Here is an 8,964-nt window from a genome sequence, read left to right on the forward strand (position 1 = left end):
CGGGTTCAAGTGATTCTCCTGCCTCAGCCTCCCAAGTAGCTGGTATTACAGGCATGTGCCACAACACCTGGCTAATTTTGTATTTTTAGTACAGACGGGGGTTTCTACATGTTGGTCAAGCTAGTGTCGAACTCCCAACCTCAGGTGATCCACGTATCTCGGCCTCCCAAAGTGCTGGGATTACAGGCATGAGCCACCGTGCCCGGCCAACTTTTCTCTTAAGATCAGGGATAAGACAAGGATGCCTGTTTTCACCACTGCTATTCAACACTGTACTAGAACTCCTAGATGGAGCAATTAGCCAAGAAAAAGAAAAAAAAAAAGCATCCAAATTGGAAGGGAGGAAGTAAAATTATCTTTATTAACAGATGACATGATCCTATATATAGAAAACCACAAAGAATACACACACACACACATACACACACACACACACACACAAAACCCCTGCAAAAAGGCTGGGTGCAGTGGCTCACGCTTGTAATCCCAACACTTTGGGAGCTCAAGGCGAGCAGATTACCTAAGGTCAGGAGTTCGAGACCAGTCTGGCCAACATGGTGAAACCCCGTCTCTACTGAAAATACAAAAATTAGCTGGGTGTGTTGGCATGCACCTATAATCCCAGCTACTCAGGAGGCTGAGGCAGGAGAATTGCTTGAACCTGGGAGGCAGAGGTTACAGTGAGCTGAGATTGCACCACTGTACTCCAGCCTGGGCAACAGAGTGAGACTCCATCTCAAAAAACAAACAAAAAAAACGAAAACAAAAAACACACAAAAAAACAAACTCTTCAATGTCTGGCTTAATAGGAGACAGCAGGATTCTCTGCTTCTGCATTCCATCTGTTTCAGTATCGCAAGTCAAGTAGCCTTTGGAAAACCCCACTGCACGCTCCTGAGACAATGAGAGTAAAAAAGGCAAAAATGTCTTAGTATTTTTATGAAAATGCTTTTGACCTCACAAATCACTTGAAGGGTCTCCATGATCCTCAGGACCCCAGACCATATTCTAAAAACTTCTACCACCTACTATATAGACAGGGACTGCTTCATGGACATAGGACAGGTGCAGTCTCACAGGGCCCTGTGCTCTGAAGAGCCCCCTATTTGAGGTTTAGTGCTTTGCAGTTGCCATCTTGAAAAATTCTTAGTCATGTTATCTTCTTTTTTTTTGAGACGGAGTCTCGCTCTGTCACCAGGCTGGAGTGCAATGGTGTGATCTTGGCTCACTGCAACCTCTGCCTCCCAGGTTCAAGTGATTCTCCTGCCTCAGTCTCCCAAGTAGCTGGGGCTACAGGTGTGTGCCACCACACCTGGCTAATTTTAGTATTTTTAGTAGAAACGGGGTTTCCCCACATTGGCCAGGCTGGTCTCAAACTTCTGACCTCAAGTGATCCGCCCACCTTGGCCTCCCAAAGTGCAGGATTACAGGTGTGGGCCACTGTGCCTGGCCCTTAGTAATTTGATCTTTGAATGTGTGTGTTGTAAGTGAAGTCTGATGAAACAACAGGGCATGCACTGGAGCTTGCACCCTGGCTCATGGAGGGTCCCACCTCCCGCTGCCTCCCCACTTCCCAGGGACCAACCCAAGCCACTTGCTTCCTACCCCCTGGTGCCTTGGGCCTCACTTGGCCTGTCTCCCCAACTCCTGCCCAGCAACCACTGTCACCCTCCATCTCTGGTGGGAACCTTGGCACAGGAACCAGAAGGTCAGAGTTAGGCACGGGCACCCAGGTTGTAACTCATGGGAAGGCATGGCAGCAACCTACCTCACCCAGACTGGCAATGCCATGAAGTGTTCAGTAGCAACTCTTAAGGTATTTTAACAGATGTACTATACATCTATAGCAACTATAAAGGTATTTTAACAGATGTATTAGTTATTAAAATCAAAAATATAAACTAGGCTGGGCGTGGTGGCTCATACCTGTAATCCCAGAACTTTGGGAGGCCAAGGCGGGCGGATCATAAGGTCAAGAGATCGAGACCATCCTGGCCAACATGGTGAAACCTCGTCTCTACTAAAAATACAAAAATTAATTGGGCATGGTGGCGCACGCCTGCAGACCCAGCTACTCGGGAGGCTGAGGCAGGAGAATTGCTTGAACCCAGGAGGTGGAGGTTGCAGTGAGCCGAGATCATGCCACTGCACTCCAGCATGAGCAACAGAGAGAGACTCTGTCTCAAAAATATATATATATATACTAAATGATTGATAATAGAAAATTTTTTCTATTGAAAATAGAAAAATGACCTAGAAAAAGTAGTTTTTTCTTCATCTCCTACTATATCTCCTCACCTAATATTCACCATCTCAGCTCTTATCCATTGAGAAGTCCTGGAAAAAAATCATGAGCACAGAAGAAATGAGCTCCCCTGGGGCCACATTCTGGTTTCTAGATATATTTCCCACTGAAGGGAACAAACGGTCCTGGGAGAAAGGGCTGATTCCAGGTCTAGGAGAGGAGATATACCTCTTGGCATACTACAAATCAAGGAAGTGCTCAAAGACCACTGCCGTTGTGTCAAGAGACTCAGAAATCCAGGACCTAGAACAATGCCTGGTAATTAAAATGCCTAGACACTGAAATTGAAAATAAGCCCATGTGGATGTGTGCAGGAGGGAATAGGGAACAGTGTTTGCTACCTGCTCATTCTCTGTATTCAAAACCTTATGGCAAGGATGGTCTTACTCATCTTCTAGCTGAATACCCGATGCATAGCTCCAACGAAATGGCTATTGCTTGGGTGGGTGGATAGATGATTAGACGATGAATAGAGTGAAAAAGTAAGAGAAATTATAAAAATTGTTTAACTACTAAATAAAATATTGTGGGGAGTTCCAACGCCAGGAGCTTTCTTCTCAAGTTATTCTATTCAAATATATACAAAACTTTCTATCATAAACTACTTTCAACAGTAACAAAAGTCTGCAAGGTGGGAAAATCAAGGAAAAATAAACAAGAGAAAGAAAGAAGGCTGCGAATTTATTCGCGCCATACTCAGAAGTGCTGAAGAAATGTTTTATTTCTCTGTAAGTGATCTGATCTTTTCTTTTCTTTTTTTTTTTTTTTTTGAGACGGAGTCTTGCTCCATTGCCCAGGCTGGAGTGCAGTGGCACGATCTCTGCTCACTGCAAGCTCCGCCTCCTGGGTTCATGCCATTCTTCTGCCTCGGCCTCCTGAGTAGCTGGGACTACAGGCACCGGCCACTACGCCCGGCTAATTTTTTGTATTTTTAGTAGAGATGGGGTTTTGCCATGTTAGCCAGGATGGTCTCAATCTCCTGACCTCGGGATCTGCCGGCCTCGGCCTCCCAAAGTGCTGGGATTACAGGCGTGAGCCACTGTGCCTGGCCAAGTGATCTGATCTTACCAGGTCCCACCCACTAGGTAACAGGGAAAAAATGTATTTCAGTCTATCCCACTGCAATTAGTCAAAGACAAGAATGTAACCAATCCATTTAAGTAAGGCTACCCCATAAGCAAAATGTCTCAGCCTGATTCCTCTCTCCACTTCCAGCTTATCTCTAAGGTAGCATCTGGGTCTACAGAGAAGGGGCCGATGTCACTTTGAGATATTGTGGGTTTAGAAGTCTCCCTTGGCCTCATGTTGGCCCTTTGGTATGTGCAGGCTGGTGATCACTGAGGGGCAGTTGGACCTGGCCCTGGTGTTCTGGGGTCCACAGCTAATCTCTGCAGTTGGTCTAACCAGCTTTGTTCCTCTCGGTCAGAGCCAAAGGGCCACTCTCCAGCTGGCTCAGCCTCACCTTGGCTTTCACTGACCCCATGAGCTCCACTGAATCACTGCCACATTGTCCATCTGGCCCCTGACCAGGAGGTCGAGCAATAGGGTCACCTCACCCTCTCCCAGCAGGTCCATGGCTCTTCATTCTGCATTCCTGGGAGCTAAAAGAGGCTTGGGAGCAAACACCAGCTCTTCTCCCTGGCCACCCTAATGTTAAACCAATCACCTTGATAGGGAAGCCAAATATTCACTCTTTCCTGCTCTGGCAAGATAAGGCTTCTGTCTTATAGGAGGAAAGCTGGGCAGGAATATTAAGAGGGAAATCAAGGCTGGGCGCAGTGGCTCACGACTGTAATCCCAGCACTTTGGGAGGCCAAGGTGGGCGGATCACCTGAGGTCAGGAGTTTGAGACCTGCCTGACCAACATGGAGAAACCCTGTCTGTACTAAAAATATAAAATTAGCCGGGCGTGGTGGCGCATGCCTGTAATCCCCGCTACTCGGGAGGCTGAGGCAGAAGAATCGCTTGAACCCAGGAGGCAGAGGTTGAGGTGAGCTGAGATTGTGCCATTGCACTCCAGCCTGGGCAACAAGAGTGAAACTCCATCTCAAAAAAAAAAAGAGGGAAATCAAATACATCAATTTATTGTGTGCACAAATATTGTCATCGTTACTCAAGCAAGCAAAAAGTAATTTAAGGACATTGACAGTAAAAAGCAATAAGAGCCTAAGGAATATCTCTTAACCAAATCTTCCAGAAGAAATGCAAGAATTTAAAGAACAAATCTCCAGTTCTTTTTTTGAAACTTCAATAAAGTCTAACATATACACAGAAAGGTGCATGAATCCTGAAGTGTATAGCTCAGTGAATTTGCAAAAGTGGATAGCTCTTGAAAGCACACAAAGAGATGTTGGACATAAGGAGCTGCCTCAGTAGCGATATTCAGACCCCGAAATAGAACAGTAACAGCACCCAGAAGCCCACCTCTTGTCGTTTCCATACCTTGCCTTCTGACACCATAGATTAGGTTCTTGTTTTTGCACTTTATATATATAGTACACACTCTTTGGGATCTGGCTCCTGTTATCCAATATTATGTTTGTGATATTCATCTATGATGTTGCATTTCATGGCTCATTTTCATGGCTGTTTAGTATTCCTCTGTGTGAATATACCACAATTTCTATTTTCTACTGAAGATGAACACTTCAATAGTTTTTAGTTTTTATTACAAATGATACTCTTGTGAACATATTTGGACATGTCTTTTGGTGAACACAGGTGCATATTTCTGTTGGGAATATCCCTCGGTCACAGATTATATTTATGTTCATCTATAGGTGATAATGCCAAACAATTTTCCAAAATGGTTGCACAAATTTATACTCCCACCAGGAGAGTATGAGTGTTCTGATTGTTCTATGTCTTTGACAACACTCGTTATTGTCAGCCATTTAATTTTTAGCTATTGTGGTTCTGGTGTAGTGGTATCTCACTGTGGCTTTAATTTGCATTTCCTTGATGACTCATTATGTTGAAGATCTTTTTGTGTACTTGTTGGCTATTTGAATACCTCTTTAATGAAGTGCTTGTCTTTTGCCCATTTTCTGCTTGATTGGCTTCCTTTCTTTTAACAATTTACACATTCTGGTTGCCAGACCTTTATCAATAAAGGTCTTTTCCAAGACTATGGTATGCCTTTTCCTTCTCTTGATTGACATCTTTGATAAACAGAGGTTCTTCATTTTAATATAGCCTAATTTATAATTTTTTTCTTTTACAGTTAAAGCTTTTTATTTCCTTTTTAAGAAATTTTTGCGGGCTGCAGGGATGGCGGGGAGGGGTAAGCTCATCGCAGTGATCGGAGACGAGGACACGGTGACTGGTTTCCTGCTGGGCGGCATAGGGGAGCTTAACAAGAACCGCCATCCCAATTTCCTGGTGGTGGAGAAGGATACAACCATCAATGAGATCGAAGACACTTTCCGGCAATTTCTAAACCGGGATGACATTGGCATCATCCTCATCAACCAGTACATTGCAGAGATGGTGCGGCATGCCCTGGACGCCCACCAGCAGTCCATCCCCGCTGTCCTGGAGATCCCCTCCAAGGAGCACCCATATGACGCCGCCAAGGACTCCATCCTGCGCAGGGCCAGGGGCATGTTCACTGCCGAAGACCTGCGCTAGGGGACTCCTCATAGCCCTCAGCCCTTCCCTCATTTCCAGGCCTCTCCCCAGGCTTGCCATCAGCCTTCTTTACTTTTTGAGCCTCTGATTTCCAATTCCCTGCTCCTTCCCACTCCATTAAGAGGCTAGGTGAGGCACTTCTAGGTTGCTGGGGCTCTGCTGTTAAAACCAAAGCTGGTTAAGGAACAGGAAGCCTGACCATCTCCCTCCACTACCTCTTCCCTGTGCTGTCACAGTGTCATTGTTGATGTTAAATTAAAGTCATATTCTTGCTTCTCTCCAAAAAAAAAAAAAAAAAGAAATTTTTGCCTACTCCAATGTGTCCTATGATTTTACCTATAAGATTTTTTTATGCCTTTCACATTTGGATTTCTTGTGTGAGGTTCATCATTTATAAAAGAGATAAAGGGAGCATACACCCAAGAGCAATAAGGCCAAGATTTAAAAAAATTTATTATAAAAAAATCTATGATAGACTCTTTAAAGTCATCATTAGAAGTGGAAATCAAAATTGACATGGTAGAAAATCAATCAGCAAAACAAGTCTAATTTGAGAAACATTCAGAAAATGAAAGAAATCTACAAAGAAAAACATACAGTAAAACAAGAAAAATAAAAAAATACTATAGTGTGCAGAATAGCTTATGTGTAGTGTATTTTATGAATTATAAATATATATTTCTTTACATTTTAACATCTCTGAAATTTGAATGAATCTTTTTTTTTTTTTTTTTTTTTTTTTTTTTTTTTGAGACAGGATTTTGCTCTGTCTCTCAGACTGGAGTGCAGTGGCATGATCTCAGCTTATTACAACCTCCACCTCCCAGGCTCAAGCAATCTTTTCACCTCAGCCTCCTGGGCTGAGCACGGTGGCTCATGCCTGGAATCCCAGTGCTTTGGGAGGCTGAGGTGGGCGGATCACTTGAGGCCAGGCGTTCAAGATCAGCCTGAGCAACATGGTGAAATCCTGTCTCTACTAAAAATACAAAATTAGCCAGTGTGGTGGCGTGCACCTGTAATCCCAGCTACTCCGGAGGCTGAGGCAGAATGGCTTGAACCTGGGAGGCGGAGGTTGCAGTGAGCTGAGATCGCACAGCTGCACTCCAGCCTGGGTGACAGAGCAAGACTCCGTCTCAAAAAAAAAAAATGGAATTTTTGAAAGAGAAAGGTGTAAAAAAATAAGTGTAATGTCAAAAGGAGGAGGAGGAAGAAGAGGAGGAGGAGGAGGAGAAGGGATGACCAAAAATAATGACCTCAATACGTTAAGTAAATATGCTTATTGGTATTATTGTTGCTTCTAAATAAGCTGTCCTCAGAGTGTCCTGCCTTCTGTTTCCATTTCATTAACAAATCAATCTCCCCTCCACGCTCCTCTTTATGTAACAAGCCGCTGGACATAATTTACTTAAATACGAACCAACATTTAGTTCAGTTCTACTGGTCCAAGCAGAGGCATACTCTCCCAGGGCCAGAAGAAAGGAGGAGAAATTTTGATATAAGATGACACATTCAGGGAGTCCATGAGAGCATCGTGGGATCTGGAGTTTGTAAGAAAAATGGTGGGATGGAAGTAAATATAAACCATGCCTAGAACCCTGGTGCCAGCCAGTGCAACAGATGCTTGGGTTAAGAAACCAAGGCTCTTTGGAAGCTACAAACCTCAGCTTCCTCCAGTCATCCCAAGAAAACTGGATCCGAAGGAACGTTATTGCCTCAAGGAACCTAGGAACAGGAATTTTCCACCTCTTCAATCCAAAAAGATAAAGGGCACAGATAGACAGTATCTCCTGTTCCCACCCACATGTCGAATTCATCAGGGAAAAGGTGCCAAGAATCTGTTTAGGATGGGTAGACGTGTCGCCCATCCTTCAGTTGGGTCACAGACTAAAATTGTGTATCAGCTATTAAATAAATTCTTACTCAAGCCCAGAAGAGTGGCTACCAGGTGAGGCAGAACAGAGATATTTACTCTAACATGCAGATGAGGCATGTCTGAAAAAGAGCTAGCGAACTGAGAGAACCTGAGTGGACCTGGGGAACTGACAGCTCCTTCTTTCCACTCATCTTTTTCTTGAGACGGAGTCTCCTCTGTCGCCCAGGCTAAAGTGTAGTGGCACAATTTTGGCTCACTGCAACCTCCGCCCCCAGGTTAAAGCAATTCTCCTCCCTCAGCCTCCTGAGTAGCTGAGACTATAGGTGTGCACCACCATGTCCAGCTAATTTTTGTATTTTTAGTAGAGACGGGGTTTCGCCATGTTGGCCAGGCTGATCTCGAACTCCTGACCTCCAGTGATCCACCTGCCTCTGCCTCCCAAAGCGCTGGGATTACAGCCGTGAGTCACCGCACCTGGTCCCTTCTTTATCCTCTTCTTGAAGAAAAGGTCTGACCATTGAGTCATGGGAGTGACGTGTAAAGAAGAGAACCTCTCAGAGAAGGATGAAGAAGAGGCAGCAAACTCACTTAGCACTGCCACTCAATGGAGTGTGGCACAGTGGGGGAGCCATCAGTGAATGTGGCTGGGCACAGACAGCTGGGATAGGAGCCTGAGACAGAGGGGATGGGCAAGGGGATGGTCGAAGACAGGACAGCAGAGAAGGAAGGCTGAGCGGCTCTGTGCTGAGCGTGGCAGGCAGATGGTGGGAAATCTGAGATGGGGGGGTCTGCACCATGGGGAGACGGGATGGAAAGATGGGGGGATCAAGCTGCTTCACACTAGGGGTGACCCTTTTTCTGTTTGTTTGTTTGTTCGCTTGTTTAATTCCTAGGGCCATGCCTCTGGGAAAGGCTTCTCAGAAACTCTAGATCTTGGAGAAAGAGGGAGTGTTGGGTTTTGGGGCTTAGGTCAAACACATCTTTCTGAAAAGTGTGAATTCTCAGTTGAAAAAAGGTGAAGTATTGGGAGAAATTAACCCTATGGGCTCAGAGATCTTAGAAATCAGACTCTACTGTGTGTTAGTGTTACAGTAAAGTGTGTTGAAGGCTGGGGCGGGTTTTAGATTTATAGGAAGGAGCCGGGCACAGTGGCTCA

The 8,964-nt window shown here is 44.9% G+C and overlaps 1 pseudogene; it reads left to right on the forward strand.

Annotated features, from left to right (window-relative positions):
- Nucleotides 5,566-6,112, forward strand: LOC453600 (ATPase H+ transporting V1 subunit F pseudogene; annotated as a pseudogene).

The sequence above is a fragment of the Pan troglodytes genome, chromosome 16, assembly GCF_028858775.2.
Source record: "Pan troglodytes isolate AG18354 chromosome 16, NHGRI_mPanTro3-v2.0_pri, whole genome shotgun sequence".
NCBI classification, from domain to species: Eukaryota; Metazoa; Chordata; class Mammalia; order Primates; family Hominidae; genus Pan; species Pan troglodytes.